Genomic DNA, 20,278 nt, shown 5'->3' with positions numbered 1-20,278 from the left:
TTGAAGCCTTAAACTTGTGATTTGGACCTTAATTCTAGCTTGAGGAGAGAGGTTGTAAGAGTTTTAGTGAGAAACTTGCCAAAAGGCTTCAAATGAAGTCCTAAACACGTTTATATAGTGTTTAAGTTTTGGACACGGTGGAATTCTACCCGATACCGGCGTTAGACGGGGTATTTGGTCGTACCCGATTGAGTTACCGTAACCCGATACGGTAAATTCTAGAATTATTCCGATCACTAAAGTTGGGTGTTAAATTGATTTCTAAATGTATTAAGACACCCATTAAGTCATTTTAAATGTGTCCTGATTAATGACTTAATTAAACGGAGAAATCGGAAATCGGAAATCGGAACGACGATCGGTTGTGCGAAAGAGTTACCTTAAAATGATGCGGAAATTTCGGGTTGTTACATGTTCATCTGTTATTTTGAATGATTCGTTCTTGTGTTGGAACTGTTCATTTGCTTTATCCAAAAATCAATTGATTTTAGTCATATGTTTTTACCCTATTGGTTCTATTCGAGTCTTATTTTGATCTGGCCGTATCTTTTAGCTGATTTATTGTTCATGATCCATTCCTTTTTCCCTAATATCATATTCGATTTCCCATTTGCTTTACTCGCTTTTGCGTGCTCAGTTCATTCATTTATTCATTCTCTCAAGATCAATCAAGATTAATAATTGGTGATTATATCATTATCGACTAAGGATATTGGTTGTTAACATGTTTTTATCAATTCTCATGACTCGGTTCTGTTAAATTCTCAATTTCTATCTATTTTCACAAATCGATCTCTTATCTCATCGATTTCTTCAGTTTATGTAATTGAGGATAAAAATCTTATCCGTATACATGTTTGAAGTAATTCCATGTGTCGTATTTTAATTAATTTGGTGACAATCTATTGATTTGGGAGGATTTTTCAAAAATCAAAGTGGGTTATGTTGAACTTAGATCGATGATTGCTTTTTGATAAACTGATGAAGAATATGGTGATTATTGATCTGAAAATCAATCTATGTTTTGAGGTTTGTTGTTTATCTTCTTCCGAATCGATGATGATTTTCTAATCGGGATGAATCGATGATGATTTTCTGTTCGAAATCACCAAGCGGGTATTGTAATCGGGGCTTAATACAATCAGAAAGAATGATATTGGATTTGCAATTGGAAGGGTGATGATCGGTACAAATGGAATCAGAATTGGAACTTATCGGAATGTTGAACAATTGTTCTTGCAGGTCAAACGAAAGTCAAAATTGCCTTGAAAGTCCTTCCTGCGAACATTCTCTTTGGGGTATAATCGATGAAATTGAAGTGAACCTGTGAATGGGTTCTTCTTTGAAATTTGTTCACTTTGGGTATTATTCTTGGCGTTCAAAAATCAAGGATCGGTATAAAGGCTCGTGCTCGAAAAGAACATGGAACGAATTTGTGTATGTAAGCTCTTGGAACGAAAGATCTTGGAGCGAAAGAGGGAAAAATAATAAGAGAACCTATGAATGGTTTTGCCTTGGGATAAAGTTGATGCACTTGGACCGAACCTGGAACAACGACCTTGGGTTCGCTTGTTAATGGTTGGAGCGAATGGAGGATGAACCGAAAGCAAACCTGTGCTTGGACCGAACATGGTTTTGGTTCAATGAACCTGGACCGAACTTGGTTTCGGTTGCTTGTACTCGGAGCAAACCTATTGCAGTCGATGTTTATATGTGCCAATTTCAAGGATTCGCATCTGGTTTAAGTCATCGTTGAAAGATCAACTGGAGTATGATGTTGTGCTCTTTCATCTACGTCTAAATGGGGAAGAAGATAGTAAAGTTTAATTTTTGGTCCCTGCAACTTCAATGCATTGGCAATTTTGGTCCCTATTGTTTACACGTATTGGTATTTTTGGATCATTTCCAGTTTTTGCTTCAAATAAAGGGGTATATTGATGCTGAATTACCATTCCAACCCCTGTCATTCAACAAGTGACAGTTTCGGCCCAATATTCAGAAAAGTTTCCTACATTGAGGACCAGTGAATAGTTTTGGATTTTTCAACGCTCATATTTTTTCGTGAACAGCAAAATAATGATTCCATCAAGTCGTGGCGGTTCGGAAAGTCATTTTTCATGATGACGACAAATTTTCACAACTTTTTCAGATTTTATACTTTATTGTGTATATCATTTTGTAGCGGGGGAGCTTAATAAATTTTTATCCATTCAAGATCATTCTCATGACCATTTGATGGCTTTATAATCATGTTTTTGATTATAAATCGGGGGAGAATTTGGTATGGTCATTCGTAATTGGATTTGTGACTTTTCAAAGTGGAAGATTTTTGATAAAGCTTGTGGTAGAATTATGAAGGTAGCTTTTACAGTAAAAGTTCTTCATCGGTCTCTACTAAAGCTTTTATAGAGAAGTATCCTTTACAGCGAAAGTTCTTTATCGAGCTCTGCTAAGGACTTGTTATATCTCCGACTTCTAGTATTTTCTCGATCAAGCGACATTATGAATCTTAAAGTTTGGGTTGTTACATTATATTTTTTGATGGCTTATATCATTAGCTTATTTGAAGATCATTGTGACTTGGAGGGGGAGCTCTTCAAAGACAAGAAGTGATTCAGTTTCTTTGTTCTAAAGTAGGTTTTTATGGCGGGCTTGGTTTTCATAAAGATTTTTTTGGGATTACACTCGAAAATGAAGTTTAAAGACATTACTTCAGTGCTTGATTTATATATCCTAGAGCCCGTGTTTGAAGACTATTGAAGAATCAAGATTCGTGGATTGCTTCATTTATTCCTTGTTGCAAGATCTTTTTATTCGCTAGATGCTTGTTTTGGAAGTTAAAGCATTGTCATCTATTCCATACTTTGAGGGGGAGATTATATGGTTTCAAAGCACTCCATGGATGAGGGCAATGGGCCCCTTGATGAAATGTATGTTAAAAGCCAAAGACTTGTCTTTTCCCTATAAATAGTCATGTATTATTCATAATTAGGGTTAAGAGTTGGCAAAATGTAGCCGCTACGTGAGGTTTCTTATGTAGTGTTAGATTCTTTAGTCTATGATGAAAGTGTAATTTATTCCTCATATTTGAATAAATCGAGTGATCATTCGACCTAATCTTCATATTTGTGTTTGTTCTTATTTTCTGCATCTTGTTCATCAAATCTCAATTAGGGTTTTAATCCCAACAGAGTATTTATGGGATGGTGTTAAGTTAATCACTGGATAATTTTAGGTAGTTAAGAAGGAGTGGCATGTGGGACATAGTTGACTTCAGGTTACCAGTTTAGTACTCGAGAGGTGAGTCTTCTCACCATACCTATGGGTATAAGGCACCAAGGCCGGCCCATTATGTGATTATGGTATATGTGTTAGTCATTTTTGTGATTTGATATGCTATGTGATTGTGTGTTATTGCATGGAAGATACCGGGGGAGTCCGTAGCATTGGATTTAAGAGCATGTGGGGTAGCCCATGGGAGTCCTAGGTAAGCCAATGTGGGGTAGCCCATAACATTAGATGTAAGACCATGTGGGGTAGCCCATGACATTCCAAGGTAAAGACCATGTGGGGTAGCCCATGACATTGGATGTAAGACCATGTGGGGTAGCCCATGGCATTCCTAGGTTAAGACCATGTGGCGTAGCCCATGACACGATGGTGTAAGACCCTGGGGGAAGCCCACGGCATCCTTACAGGTTTTTGTATGCATGGCTTATGTGTTATATGTAGCTTATGTAGCTAACAGGATATGTGATATTTGTATTGTGTGTGGTATGCTGTGGGAACTCACTAAGCATTAACTTACAGGTTGTAGATTTGTTTCAGGTACTTCAGATCCCAAGGGCAAAGGCAAGGTGTGATGATGTGGCATGTACTCTCTCACAAGCGTTTTTATGGACACTGTGATATTTGGATTAAAATTTGTATTTTATATATGTTTTGAAAAAAATTACGATTGGATGTCTTAAACTATGGAAATGTGTTTGCTTATCATAAAATGAAAATTTTCTTTGAAAAATTAGGTTGTTACAAGTTGGTATCAGAGCCTTGGTTTGTGGGATTCGATCACACTTTTGGGTGTATCGGGACTCAAACTAAGGAGATGGTAACATTGTTTTCAAAAATAAAATGAAAAAGTTTTTAAAGAAAGGAAAAGATAAGAGTGCAACGCGCATGATCAGCCGAGCCAAGTAAGTGGTTTGCCCAATATGTTAGCCATATTATACTGATACTTGAGTTATGTTGATCATATGGATTTGTTATGTGTATGCTTTTAAACTTGTATACAGTTAGGAGCTTATAGCCTCAGAATGATTGATTTGGCCTTATTTCCTATTCCTTGTTTGGTTATGGCCCTAGGGTAGAATCTTTTATTCAAAAGTCTATTTGATCATTTTTTTGTGTATAATTTGCATGCATAAAGGTAACCTGTTATGATTTGTTTGATCGATATGAGTAGGACAAATCTTAGGATAGCCTGATATTGATATATGTAGTATTTGTGGATATAGTGTAGTTTTGGAAAATTTTGGAGTTATTAGGTAGAGAATTGGCGAAAGGTACAGGTAGTTGTCGAAGGTAGTATTAGGCTCATACTACTGAAAGCATAGGATCGGTACCCGAACCAGTGTTAGATCTGAAGACTTCAAGGAGGACCGGTGTGGGGAGATCCCTTATATGGAAATCTTGATCGTCATGGTTTATGACATTATAGTTCAGCATGGTGTTAACACGATTCGGTGCAGGGGGATCAGGATCGGGATCTGGTTAGGTGACACTACCGATATGATTGACGAGAGGTTGCGCGAGCATATTGGAGCCGAGGTTAACGGGGGCATCCTTGACGCTACCTTAGTCGTCTTTGGGATGGTCAAGGAGGGTATGCTAGAGATTTTGGAGGAGATATTCAAGGCATTTAAGGAGGATATAACGGCGGGTCAGGTTGGGGCCCAAACTCCCAATTTCCGGGAGTTCAAGGCATGTAGGGCACCAAAGCTTTTCGGGGCTAATGGCCCCATTGTTAGTCAACACTGGGTGGTAGACATCGAGAACGCCTAGTACACGAGCTCTTGCTCGGATGTGGCAAAGGTGGGATTTGCTTATTGTATGCTGAGAAACGGGCCCGAGATTGGTGGGGCGAGGTTACAAGTTAGGTGGTAGCAGCCAGTGTGGCTGAGATGTCCTGGGCTGAGTTTTTTTTATGATTTGATTTGGAATTTTACATCAGCCATTGAGGTGCAATGACTTGTGAGGGAGTTTCATAACCTTCAACAGACCACCGAGACTATGGCGGGGATCACCGCCATGTTTTGAGAACAAGCTTTGTTGATTCCGCAACATGATACCGATAAGGACATGAGGAGGACACGATATCATTCCATATTGAGGGATGATATCCGAGAGTTTTTGAGCTTCATAGGGTGCAAAACCCTGAATGAGATGGTGGAAAAGGCCCGGGAACAGGAGATGGAGTTAGACTTCCGCACCAAGCGGAAGCCGGAGCAGGCATTGGCAGCAGTGGGTCACGTTAAGAATCCTAAGACTTCAGTCCCTTCTAGCAGGGGCTATTAGGGTTGGGGTCGGTGTGCCAAGTGTGGGAGATTTCACAGTGGGGCTTGTCGGACAGCCGGAATATCAGGATGTTACTCTTGTGGTCAGGAGGGACACTTGAGTAGGGATTGCCCCAACAAAGGTTTGTTATGTTTCCACTGCAACCATATTGGCCATAAAGGCCGACTGTCAAAAGTTGTAGGGTGGGAGGAGCAGTGGTAGCGCCTGCACCCACCACACAGAGGATCATTGATGGCTGCGCTTCTAAGGCGGATGCCTCGGCGGTGAAGAGCCGTGCATTTCAGGTGACTACCGATGAGGCTCGAGTAGCACTAGACGTTGTGGCTGGTACGTATCTATATTCTCTGTTCTTATTACATTTATGCCTTATGGGTACTTTAAGCTTGTTTATGGACCTTTTTGGTCAATGGGATGTCTACTAATATCTTTTTTGATTCGGGTGCTACCCGATCGTTCGTTTCACTTACGCTTAGCAAGAAGTTCTAGGATGCACCAGTAACTTTGGATTTCCTGCTTGAGATAGAGATTGAAGATGACTACAATGTGAGTGTTGGGGGGTATATCAGGATTACGTCTTGAATGTGTTTGGGTGAGAGGTTTCGAGTTGACCTAGTCCTAATACTACTGCAAGGGCTAAAGGTGATTGTTGGGATGGACTGATTGAGATAGAGATTGCAGATGACTGCATTGTGAGCGTTGGGAGGGTATATCAGGATTACGTCCTGAATGTGTTTGGGTGAGAGGTTTCAAGTTAACCTACTCCCAATACCTCTGCAAGGGCTAAAGGTGATTGTTGGGATGGACTGGTTGGGGGCCAATGGGGCCATGATCCATTGTGAACACCAGTTAGTGAGGGTTTGAACCCCAAGTGGGGAAGAACTAATTATACATGGCGAGGGGGCCTCGCAGGGTCCAACTCTCTGTTTGGCTGCGAGGGCTAGGAGATTTCTCCAGCAGAGTTGTGTGGGATTTTTGGCTTATATCTCGGATACGGGGTAGAGACCATGACGGATGTAGGTAGCATGCCTGTTGTACATGAATTTCAGTATGTTTTCCCCGAAGAGTTACCAGGAGTGCCTTCAGAGATTCTGGTGGAGATTCGTATTGACTTGGTCCCCGGTGTCGCTCCAATAGCGAAGGCACCATACAGGTTGGCACCACCAGAGATGCATGAGTTATCTGTGCAGCTTCAGGAGCTGCTAGACTGAGGGTTCATATGTCCGAGCAGCTCCCCTTGGGGATGACCAATCCTTTTGTGAAAAAGAAGGATGGCTCCCACAGGATGTGCATCAATTATACAGAGCTGAATAAACTAACAGTGCAGAACCTTTATTCATTGCCAAGGATCGATGATTTGTTTGATCAGCTGCAGGGTGCATCTTGGTTTCCCAACATTGACCTTCGGTCGGGATACCATCAGATGAGGATTCAGGATGAGGATATACCAAAGACAGCTTTTAGGACTTGGTATGAGAATTACAAGTTTGTAGTAATGTCGTTTGGGCTCAACAATTCCCCAGTAGCGTTCATGGATCTCATGAATAGGGTGTGTAGGCCGATTTTGGATCAGTCAATGATTGATTTTATTGATGATATCCTAGTCAATTCTAAGACTAAGGAGCGGCATGAGCAGCATTTGAGGGAGGTACTGGAGACCCTGAGAGCAGAGAAGCTTTATGCGAAGTTCTCCAAGTGTGATTTATGGCTACGAGAAGTACATTTTTAGGGCATATCATCACTCAAGAGGGGATTTCGGTTGATCCTACTAAGGTTGAGGTTGTGATGCGCTGGGAGGTACCAAAGAACGCATCAGAGATTCGTAGCTTCTTGGGTTTAGTAGGCTATTATTGGAGATTTATTCAGGATTTCTACAAGATTGTTGTGTCATTGACCTACTTGACCAAGAATATGTGACCTTTCGGTGCGGTACAGATAAACAAATGGCTTTTGAGACCCTGAGACGGAGGTTGTGCAAGGCTTCGATCTGAGTATTATTCAAGGGGTAGACGATTTGGTAGAATACTGTGACACGTCGATTTTAGGGTTAGGTGTTGTCCTGATGCTGAGAGGGAACGTGATAGCTTACGCCTCAACGTAGTTGAAGCCCCATGAGGCGAATTACCCCACTCATGATTTGGAGCTGGGGGTAGTGGTGTTTTCCGTCAAAATTTGGAGGCACTATTTGTATGAAGTGCGGTGCACCATTTATAATGATCACAAGAGTTTGAGGTATTTAATAGACCAACAAAACCTTAACATGCAACAGAGGAGGTGGGTGGAGCATTTGTATGAGGATGATGGTGATTTCTCCTTTGTTAGATATGATAAAGAAAGCCCAGATCGAGGGAGCAAGGAAAAAGAATTAGAAGATAGAGAAAATACGGGGACAATATCCTTTGTTTCTCAAAGATGGTCATGGCCTCTTGACGTAATGTGGCCGAGTACAGGTACCCGTAACAAGGGGAGTGAGATAGAGGCTATTAGAGGAAGCGTACAAGTCCAAGTTATCCATACACCCAGGGGATACGAAAATGTATAGGGATTTGAGACTGAGTTATTGGTGGCCTTACATGAAGAGGGTGAGCAGTGCTTGACCTGCAGGAAGGTCAAGGCTGAGCATCAGTGGCCTCAAGGCAAGGTTCAGCCACTACCTATTCCTATGTGGAAGTGTGATGAGATCACTATGGATTTCATCATGAAGCTATCTAGGACAACGAGGGGTATGGATGCCATATGGGTGATCATAGAAAGACTGACCAACAGTGCCCACTTCATTCCGATCACCAAGAGTATATCTATAGAGAAATTAGTAAATATTTATGTTCGAGAGGTGGTGGCTAGGCACGGGATGCCAGTGTCGGTAGTCTTAGACAGTGATGCCCGGTTTACATCCAGGTAATGGAAGAAGTTCCACGAGGAACTGGGTACTCAGCTGTATTTTAGTATGACATACCACCCCAGACCGACGGTCAAAGTGAGAGGACTACCCAGACACTAGAGGACATGCTGCATGCATGTGTACTAGATTTTGGGGGAAGTTGGGATATCTACCTCCCACTTGTGGAGTTTTTGTATAACAACAATTATCATGCCAGTATCGACCAAGCTCCATTTGAGATGCTATATGGTTGGAGATACAGGACCTCGGTGTGTTGGGACGTGGTTGGGCACTGGGTAATGGGGAGCACTGAGGTAGTGCTTAAGAAGACCAAACTGATTAAGCAGGTACGTGAATGGTTGCAGGTCGCATAGAGCCATCAGAAAAGTTATGCCGACCGTTGGCAATCGGATCTTGAATTCCAGGTGGGGGATTTTGTGTTTCTGAAGGTGTCGCCATGGAAGGGAATTATCAGGTTTCAAAAGAGGGGCAAGATGGGGCCTCGGTTCATAGGCCCGTTCAGGATCATGGCCCAGGTGAGCAAGGTGGCATATCACCTGGAGCTGTCAGAGGAGCTTAGCCAAATTCACAACACCTTCCATGTGTCACAACTTCGGAAGTATGTCACTAACGAGTCCATAGTCATTTCTTTAGGCGATATTCATGTGGACGAGAGCTTGAATTATATCGAGAAGCCCATTGTGATCCTTAATAGGAAGAAGAAGGTTCTTCAGAACAAGGAGGTAAGGTTGATAAAGGTGCAATGGTAGCATCGAAGGGGATCTGAATGGACTTGGGAGCCAGAAGAGGAAATGTGAGAGCACTACCCAGATTTGTATAGGTTAGCATACTTCGAGGACAAAGTCTAGTTCAAGTGGGGTAGATTTATAACACATGTTCCAGGTATTATACTATTTAGTTAATTTCATGGTTTTTGGTGCATGGACTCGACGAGTTGAGAGTCCAACTCGTCCAGTAGGGGCGTTATTCATGGGCATGGATCGAGACCAACTCCAAGATTCGGAACGCCCAACTCGGCGAATTGGAGCTGTAAAGCGAAAACCCTAATTTCGGGGTTTTCCCCCTATATAAAGATCATTAACTGCACTTGTGGCCTCCCCTAGCACCTTAGCTCCATACAGAAAGTGGTTTGTAGCTGTAAACACCCTTGAGTGAGTGGAAGAACCTTTGTGAGCATTTTTGGAGGATTTGTTGTAACGACGAGATTTTCAAAACAAAATTTTCATTTTTCAACAACCAATTTTTAAATATAAAACATTCTCAAAAAGTATTCCACAATAGTTATCAAAACAAGCATATCCCAAGATCACAAATCAAATCTCCTCTCTGTGTGTATGGTTCACGTCAGCGCCTTTCCACGGTCATCGCTAGTACCTGAAACACATAACACAACAACTGTAAGCATAAATGCTTAGTAAGTTGCCCAAAATACCACATACCACACATACGCCACTCGAGGCTACTGTACAATCCTCCAACCGATGTGACTCAGCGGGACCCTTCGGTCATGTAGCTCGTTGGACCCTTTGGTCTGGTTATAGCTTGTTGGGCCCTCCGACCTGGTCTATCTCGTTGGACCCTCCGGTCCGGTATATACAATTATATATCATACATAAATCACGTAGCACATATTCTCATACATGGCACACAATCTCATACATAGCACATAAGACCTTCCGGTCAACTCATAATACCAATGTAGGTAATGTATAGTTAGAAGACTCACCATGCGTAACTCGGTAACTCGGAAATCTCAGAATCCGTGAAAATAGGATCTAACATCCGCCTAATCATATGAAATAAACACTCGGCATCAACACATTTCCCAAGGCTAGACCATTCCCTCTCTTAGCACTCTTAGGAGGGTAAAAGACCATTTTACCCGTCACATGGTGCAAATACCCTAAGTTGACCAAACCCTAAAAGTCAACAAAAGTCAACCCTCCGGGTTATGCTGCGTGTACCAAGCATGTCCGTTGGGCGTACCCAGTGCCTTCACAGAATCAGGGTGCACCACCCCTTACGTTACACGTATTGGGATTACGCCCGATGTAAATCCTGGCGCCTTCACAGAATCGGGGTGCACCACCCCTGAACACTGTCTTCTGGATATATTCATCCTGAACCCTAATCTGCTGATATCCTAACCTCAAGTCTATCTTGGAGAACCAAGATGCTCCCTGTAATTGATCGAACAGACCGTCGATCCTCGGTAATGGATAATTGTTCTTGACCTTCAACTTGTTCAACTCCTGGTAATCAATACACATCCAATGTGAATTATCCTTCTTCATGACAAAAAGGATCGACACTCCCCAAGGTGAGCTACTCGGTCTGATAAAGGATAACTCCTGCATCTCGGGCGGCGCAAGGCATAGGGTGCCTTAGCAATAGGTGCCGCCCCTGACACCAAGTCGATACAAAACTCCACCTGCCTCTCGGGAGGCACACCCAGCAACTCCTCAGGGAAAACATCAGGGAACTCCCGCATAATCGAGACCTCATCAACCGAACTTGGCCTCCCAGTGGCCACTCGCGTGTCTATCACATATGCCACAAATCCCCTATAGCCCTGGGGTAAACTCTGCCTCGCCCTAGCAACCGAACAAAATGTTGACTCAGGACGGGTACCCTCACTGTATACCGTAAGTACTCCCCCACTAGGGTCTTGAATCGTCACCAGCAGAAGCTCCCAGTCTATAATAGATCCAAATTGGATTAATCAATCCATGCCCACTATGACACATACGTCCCCCATCGCATTCAGGACTAGATCGATCGGGAAGCCCACACCAAAGATGTCAAGTCTACATCCTCGAATCACCTCCGTGGCATACACTGCTCGCTCGTCAGCTATAGAAACTCGCAGAGGTCGACTCAAAGCATCTCAAGAAATACTGATATGACAACTAAAAGCTAACGACCCAAAAGATCGACTCACTCCCGAGTCAAATAGCACTAAGGCAGGTACATAATTCACAAGAAAGGTACCTACGCATAACATAATATAAGCATAATATCTCAGACTCAAACAAATAGATAGAAGAATACATACCGGCCACAACGTTGGGTGTTGCTCGGACCTCCTCCGCTGTCAACTGGAAGGCTCTCGCACGAGCCTTTGCTGCCTCGGCCTTCACTGGCCGAACCTCGGTAGCCGTAGCAGCAGGCGCAGATCCCTGATGTAGCTGAGGGCACTCAGCCTTCCGATGGCTGGTCTAGTGGCAATGGAAGCAAACAAAAAATCCCTTGGGGCAATCCCTCGCGATATGCCCCTCCTTCCCGCTCTTGTAGCATACTCCTGCCCTGCACGACCCCTCGTAACTCTTGCCGCACTTCCTACAAGTGCGGTTCTTCGCACTTCCAGATCTCGAATCAGCGGGCTTGGCCCACATGGCTGTCGGCTGAGACTAACGATCCATCCTCTGTGACTCAGCCTCCTCCCTGGCCTGAGTCTCCAACTCAATCTCCCTCTTCCGGGTATTTTCCTGGAGCATAGAAAATGTCCGGTAAGTCGAGTTCGCCATGAACTCCCAAATATCTCTCCTTAGAACACTCAAATACCGGCTCATGCGAGCCTGCTCGGTAGACACCTACTCAGGGCAGAACATCACCCTCTCATGAAACTTCCGTGTAATCATAGTAACTGAATCAGTACCCTACTTGAGGGTCAAAAAATCCTGAGCCAGTCGTTCCCTTTCCATAGGGGGAATGTACTCATCTCGAAACATGGTGGTGAACCTTTCCCAAGTCACCTCAGAAATCTCCGCCAGAGTGAAGCTCGCCGTCACGCACTTCCTCCAATCCTTCGCTCCTAAGCGAAGCTGGTTCAGAGCGAATCGTACTCTCAAGTGCTACGGACATGAACACGTGTAGAAACATCCCTCAATGTCAGAGATCCACCTCGTCGTAGCAACTGGGTCCTACGTCCCATCGAACTTTGGTGGCTTCATGTTGCTGAACTCCCAAAACAACAACGAATCACCTCCCCGAGGTCTGGAAGTAGCAATAGTAGCAGTAGCTGCAGCAGCCGCACCCTTAGTCACTGCTGCATACTATCAAAGGTCTCAATGAATGTGGTCTTGATGTCCCCGAACGTCTTTGGAATCTCGGACCGGATGGCAGCAGCCACCTCCTCATGAATCAATCGATGGATCTCCTCGTCGCTAACACCACTGCTCCCAGGTGTGTCGTGTCCGAACCATGATGTCGGTGAAATCCGGCATAAAAATATTGGAGACTCGATCGGGCATACTCGCACTCGATAGCGCAACCCTACTCGTCCTCCAATATCCAAAGGATTCTTACTTGGACTGCTCAATTATCCGGTGTCTTCAGTAGTACGGTCCCTATACTATTGACCACACCGCATCAGCATTCACCCAAAGTCCTCCTCCTTGGATCCCGGATCACAAGTACTCTATTCTCGCTATGTATTGGCTACCCTCTGATAGACCTCTCATGAACTCCTAACTGCTACCTACTCACTCTCAAGGCATCTCATAGCAGCAGTAATCTCCTAGGCTAAGGCATCACAAATCAGGCCACTCTAGTCCTAATATGAGTACCTAGCCTACTCTAGCATTCATAACATAACATGTCATATCTCATAACACATAGTGTAAGGGTATTTTTGGGATTCACCGTTTGGGGGTTGGATTACCGTACACACTGCTCTGCTCTAGTTGTTTCAAAACCTATTACTCTTTTTAGAAAAATCAGTTCTTATTGGTTGCAAATTTCTCAAATCCTCAGCTTGAGTTAAGATACGCTCGAAGGTGCATCCGAGTCCCTTGAACCAAGGCTCTGATACCAACTTGTAACGACGAGATTTTCAAAACAAATTTTTCATTTTTAAACAACCAAATTTTAAATATAAAACATTCTCAAAAAGTATTCCATAATAGTTATCAAAACAAATATATCCCAAGATCACAAATCAAATCTCCTCTCTGTGTGTACGGTTCACAGCGGCGACTTTCCACGGTCCTTGCTAGTACCTGAAACACATAACACAACAACTAAGCATAAATGCTTAGTGAGTTCCCCAAAATAGCATATACCACACATACGTCACTCGAGGCTACTGTACGACCCTCCAGTTGATGTGACTCAGCGGGACCCTCTGGTCTCGTAGCTCATTGGATCCTCTGGTCCGGTCATAGCTCGTTGGGCCCTGCGGCCCGGTCTGTCTTGTTGGACCCTCCGGTCCGGTCTATATAATTATATAGCATACATACATCACATAGCACATAATCTCATACATGGCACACAATCTCATACATAGCACATAAGACTTTCCGGTCAACTGATAATACCACTCTAGTTAATGTATAGTGAGAAGACTCACCTCGCGTAACTCGGTAACTCGGAAATCTCGGACTCCATGAAAATAGGATCTAGCATCCGCCTAATCATACGAAATAAACACTCGGCATCAACACATTTCCCAAGGCTAGACTATTCCCTCTCTTAGCACTCTCAGGAGGGTAAAAGACCATTTTACCCCTCACACGGCGGAAATACCCTAAGTTGACCAAACCCTAAAAGTCAATAAAAGTCAACCCTCCGAGTTACGCTGCGCGTACCAGTCATGAATGATGGGCGTGCCCGGTGCCTTCACGGAATCGGGGTGCGCCACCCCTTACGCTGCATGTACTGGGATTACGCCCGGCGTAAATCCCGGTTCAGCCACATCAAGTATTGAGGTCTTAAATGGTTAAGACAAGAACTCATATTCCAAATCTGAATTCTCTAAGGGTCCTTACTCCATAAAGTTGAAACCTTTAAGCCTTGCATAGTTGTAAACATCATCTATTACTCAAAACACCTTTCCTCTTTCCATATTAAGACCCTAACTCATGCATGACTTAATATCCACGACCAAGATTGGATTTTTTTTGAATCCTCAACACTAAATGAGCTAGTATGGGACAGATCTCAGCTTGTAAGAGCTCAACCACTCAAAAAACTATGAACTTGGGGACCAAAACCCTAAAACTTCTCTCTACAAATCATGAACAGAAAAGATGCAAAGCTTGACGATTTTTACCTCAAAGGGGACCTCCAACCACTATAGACCTCGGATCTACTCTTGCTCTTCCACCTCTAGCTCCAACAATGGCTTCCTCTTCTCCTTGTTCACCTCAAAAAGGTACCTTCAAGCTCAAGAATCACACACACAAGCTTATAAACGGATTTATGCACTCTAAGGGCCCACTTAAGGGGGTATGGCGGCTGGGGCAAGGGACTAGACGTTCCTTTTATAGCGCACAAGCCAGAATTTAGGCTTCGCATCTGGATACATTACGCCGAGCGTAACCCTGGGTACACCCAGCGTACCCGAGCGAGTCCGTGTTCAAAATAAGCGCGTGAGTACGCGTGGCGTACGCCTCATTACGGCCAGTGTACTCACAACCAACACACAACCTTAAAGGACTTATCTTGACAACTCTCTCAAAATAGAAGGGTTATAAAGCTTACCTGAATTTTGGGCTGTTACAATTCTCCCCCACTAGAACCAGACTTCTCCCTCGAAGTCTCATGTCGAAAACAACTCCGTATGCTACTCCCACATCTCCGACTCCGGCTCCCAAGTCAGCTCAGACCCTTTCCGATGTTGCCACTGGACCTACACCAGGGGCACTTCCTTGCTTCTCAGAACCTTGATCTTCCGATCCAAGATTGCGATTGGCTTCTTAACACAATTCAAACTCGCATCCACCTAGATATCCTCTAATGGTACCACTGACGACTCATCGGCTATACACTTCCTCAGCTGCGACGCGTGGATGGTATCATGAATCTGGTCCAACTCCATAGGTAACTCCAAATGATATGCTACTCTTCCCACCCTCGTGATCACCCTAAATGGCCCAATATACTAGGGCCCCAACTTTCCTCTCTTCCTGAAATGGATCACTCCTTTCCAAGGACACACCTTCAGGAGCAGAAGATCCCCAACCTGAAACTCGAGCTCCGATCGACGCCTATCCGCGTAACTCTTCTTGCGACTATGAGCGGTCTGACCAGCTGTATCTGCTCTGCCGTCTGAAGCACTATCTCTGTACTACCCATCACACGTTGCCCTACCTCACCCCAACAAATGGGGGTCTGACACCTCCTTCCATACAACAGCTCAAAGGGTGGCATATCAATGCTTGAATGATGCTTGTTGTTATAGAAAAACTCAGCCAAGGGCAAATACATGTCCCAACTCCCACTGAAATCCAGTACACATGCCTGAAGCATGTCCTCGAGCGTCTAAATCGTCCACTCTCTCTATCTGTTAGTCTATGGGTGGTATGTCGCACTATAATGCAGCCTCGTACCCAATTCCTCATGAAATTTCTTCCAGAATCTGGAAGTGAAACACACATCTCGATCTGAGATGATCGAGATCGGTACTCCATGTCGCGATACCACCTCCCTAACATACAACTCGCCTCTCAGCGGAAGAGCTCTCACCGATGGCAAGGAAATGAGCGCTCTTCGTCAACCTGTCCACAATCACCCAAATTGCATCGACAACCCTAGCAGTCCTCGGCAATTTAGTGATAAAATCTATGGTAATATGTTCCCACTTCCACTCGGGAATCTCTAACGGCTGCAACTTACCATGCGGATGCTAGTGCTTGGCCTTAACCTTGCGGCAGGTCAAGCACCTTTCTACGAACCATGCAACATCCCTCTTCATACAGGGCCACCAATACTCCTTCTTCAGGTCCAAATACATCTTAGTGGCCCCGAGGTGGATCGAGAACTTCGATCTATGCACCTCCTCCATCAAGATGGTGTGCATTTTGCCCACAAACGGTACCCAAACTCAACCCTAAAAGGTTATAAGTCCTCGACTATTGGTAACGAACTCCGATACCTGCCCGATCACCCGCTCCCTTTTTTGGTTCTTTGGTTTCACAACCTCCACCTTGGCCCCTCGAATGGTGTCCTACACCGGAGTCATCACTGTCAATCTCATGCAAACATCTCATATTAGGGCGCCCTCCGTCCTACGACTCTGGGCATTGGCTACAACATTAGCCTTGCCCAGGTGGTACAGGATCTCGCAGTCGTAATCCTTTACCACATCCAACCATCTCCTCTGGCATATATTCAAGTTAGGCTGATCCAACAGGTACTTCAAGCTTTTGTGGTCTATGTATATGGTACACCGAACCCCATATAGATAGTGACGCTAGATCTTGAGGGCGAACACCATTACCACCAATTCCAGATCGTGGGTGGGATACCTCGACTCATGAGGTTTTAGCTTCCTCGATGCATATGCTATCACATTCCCCCTCTGCATAAGCACCACCCCCAACCCTAATATCGATGCATCACAGTACACCACAAAATCCTCCATCCCTTCCGGGAGTGCGAGCACCGGAGCTTTATACAATCTCTGGCGAAGTGTCTCAAATGAGGTCTGTTGGTTAGTACCCCATGGAAAAGCAACACCCTTTTGGGTCAACTTGGTGAGTGGCACGGCAATATTAGAGAAATCCCTGATAAATCTCCGATAATAACCAGCCAACCCAAGGAAACTCCTGATCTCGGTAGGTGACCTCAGCACCTCCCAACTCATCTTCGCCTCGATCTTCACCGGATCGACAAATATCCCCTTTTGGTTAATGAGGTTCCTAGAAACTGGACCTCCCGTAACCAAAAATTACACTTGGAGAATTTGGCGTAAAGCCTCTCCGATCTCAGAACTCCGAGGATCTCCCTCAAATTCTCCTCATGTTGCTCTCCGGATCTCGAATATACCAAGATATCATTGATGAATATGATCACAGAACAATCCAACATCGACTAGCACACCCTGTTCATGAGATCCACGAACACTGCTGGTGCATTGGTGAGCCCGAAAGGCATCACCGCGACCTCGTAAATCCCGTAGCGAGTTTTGAACGCTGTCTTCTAGATATCTTCATCCCGAAAACTCATCTGGTGATATCCCGCCCTCAAGTCTATCTTGGAGAACCAAGACGCTCCCTACAATTGATCGAACAGATCGCCGATCCTCGATAACGGATAACGGTTCTTGACCGTCAACTTATTCAACTCCTGGTAATGAATACGCATCAAGTGTGAACCATCCTTCTTCTTGACAAAAAGGATCGACGCTCCCCAAGGTGAGATAATCGGTCTGATAAACCCCTTTCCCAGTAGCTCCTGAAGGTGCGAGGATAACTCCTGCATCTCGGGCGGTGCAAGGCGATAGGGTGCCTTGGCAATAGGTGTCTCCCTTGGCACCAAGTCGATACGAAACTCCACCTGCCTCTCGGGAGGCACACCCGGCAAGTCCTCGGGGAAAACATCAGGGAACTCCCGCACAATCGGGACCTCATCAACCGAACTTGGCCTCCCAACGGCCACTTGCGTGTCCATCACATAGGCCACAAATCCCCTACAGCCCTGCTGTAAACTCTACCTCGCCCTAGCAGCCGAACAAAATGCTGACTCGGGACGGGTACCCTCACCGTATAGCGTAAGTACTCCTTCACTAGGGTCTCGAATCATCACTAGCTGATGCTCGCAGTCTATAATAGCTCCAATTTGGCTCAACCAATACATGCCCACTACGACACATACGTCCCCCATCGCAATCTGTCACACCCCCAAACCAAGGATGGCGGAAACGTCCGGGGGTGGAGGACTTCATGTATAGTATCATAAACACAATTTCAATAGTAATTTAAGCAAACACAACCAACATATATATAATTGAAAGAGTTACATCATTGTATGATTTACATGTTTCCAAATCAATTACAATATATTGATAGAACATGAAATGTTGACGCCTTAACGTCCCATCCTCAAAATGCACTTTGATACCTGTTTAGTGATTTCCTGAGAATACAAGTTGTTTGAAAAAGTGTCAACACAAAGTTTGGTGAGTTCATAAGCTTTTATTTTTGTAACTTGATAAAAGTCTTTCTCTTGTAAATGTCATGTTTGTTTCAGAAAAATCCGATATTTTCCTTAAAATGTGTAATGTAGTCTTATATCCGAAGACCAAAATGTATAAGTAACCTTTCTTACTAATAGAAAATGATATGTGTTTAAATCGACATAAACGCATTTGAATTAACTGAAATTCCCGTAAATTCTTATGTTTGTTAATACTTTCTGTGAGTTTATTATAACCATGCTATGACCTAGTTGGCCTAAAACGACGTTCTTCAGACGTCGTAAATGTTTATGACATTTGTCACCCCAGACCTGCCGGTCTAACTGTTGCATGCAGTTAAGGTGTGGGTTTGTCAAGCCCAATATAGATCTATATACAACTATCACGCTCTCCCTCCAGGAGACTCTGGTTACAATACAGGACTTAATGGTAAATGTGAAGCGAGTGTCTCACAAAGTTATTAACGAATTTACATGAAATGTAATGAAAATCCCTTTTTTGTATAAATATACCCTTTTTAAATGTATGCATTATGTGGTATATCATTAACTATACCTATTATAGTTTATCAAAAACAAGGGTAGTAGTGGTAATGTATGCAAACTATATTTAACATAGTTTATTCAAATGTTTGCATGAGATGGACGTACTTTGATTATAATCAATTTGTTATCCTTTGTATATGTATCAAATTCATTTATTAATTCATGCATGTTTATATAACAAGACCAAAATGTCATTTATTTGCAATAACATGTATTCACATAAAGATTTACACCTTGCTCGACATGTTACAAGGTGAAATGAAATCATTAGTATTTCTCTTGTTATTACAGATTTCATTACTGTTCTTAGAAAATTTATAGAAAATTAATAATAGATCCAAATCAAAATGTGTAAATTCTGGGAGTTTGGAAAAGGAGTCTAGTTTGTTTATAAATTTTCCCATGATTTTTAGTGGCCTCCAACTTTGGTGAAAACATCCATAAACACAGACTGATCCAGATTGGTTCTTGAAATGATATGCAGTTTTGCAAAAATCACCATAAATTGTTAAAAAAAATCATATAGAGATGTGCAAGTAGCCATTTTAAATCTAAGAGCTTGAACTACTTGCACCTTGTACAGTTTTGAAAACAAAAATGTTTAAGTTGACCAAATCAGTCCGTGAATGGAGTCCAACTTTTCTGATGTAAGTTGTTAGAAACATTTAGTTGTGTTCTTGATGATTTAACTTGTATTCCCCCCCTTAAAACTTAGTAAAATATTAAAATATAGGGGTATGAACTCACCTTATGTGATTTCAGTGGGTGGATGTTGAAGAATTGATGTGTTCAACTTAAGAACATTTGAAGGATCACTTGAAGATTTGAGAATCTAATACAATAATGATGGAGTTTGTGTAAGGAATCAATGATTTGTGTAAAAGGAAATGTAATGACCATAAGGATGGTGATAATACTTACCAAATGAAAATGAAAAGCTTGAAAAATGACTTGGAAATCTCGAAATTATATGAGAGAATTTAAGAGAAAAGATGTATTTGATCTTTTGGTGAAATGAAAGCAAGTGAGTGAAAATGAGGAGAGAGGATGAGTGTTCAGATTTAGTAGTGTGGAAAAAACTTAGAAATGATGAAAAAGTATATTGACAAGACCTGGGTATGGTGGGAGGAGTATGGCTAGTCATGGAGTATTTAGGGTTTATTATGTTAAAATACGAGTTTGGGTGAAAATCCCGCATTAAAATCACGAAAAACGGGCTTAAAATGTTAAAAATATTGAAAATGGGTGAAAAGTGTTAAAAATCCGAAGTTTAGGGCTAGAGGTTCGGTCCTATGCATTAGAACCGAAAGTAAGAGAAGGACCCAGAGGAGAGGAAGGAAC

Source organism: Lactuca saligna, chromosome 6 (genome assembly GCF_052625555.1).
Source record: "Lactuca saligna cultivar CGN05327 chromosome 6, ASM5262555v1, whole genome shotgun sequence".
Taxonomy (NCBI): Eukaryota; Viridiplantae; Streptophyta; class Magnoliopsida; order Asterales; family Asteraceae; genus Lactuca; species Lactuca saligna.
Note: the sequence above shows the minus strand (reverse complement) of the source record.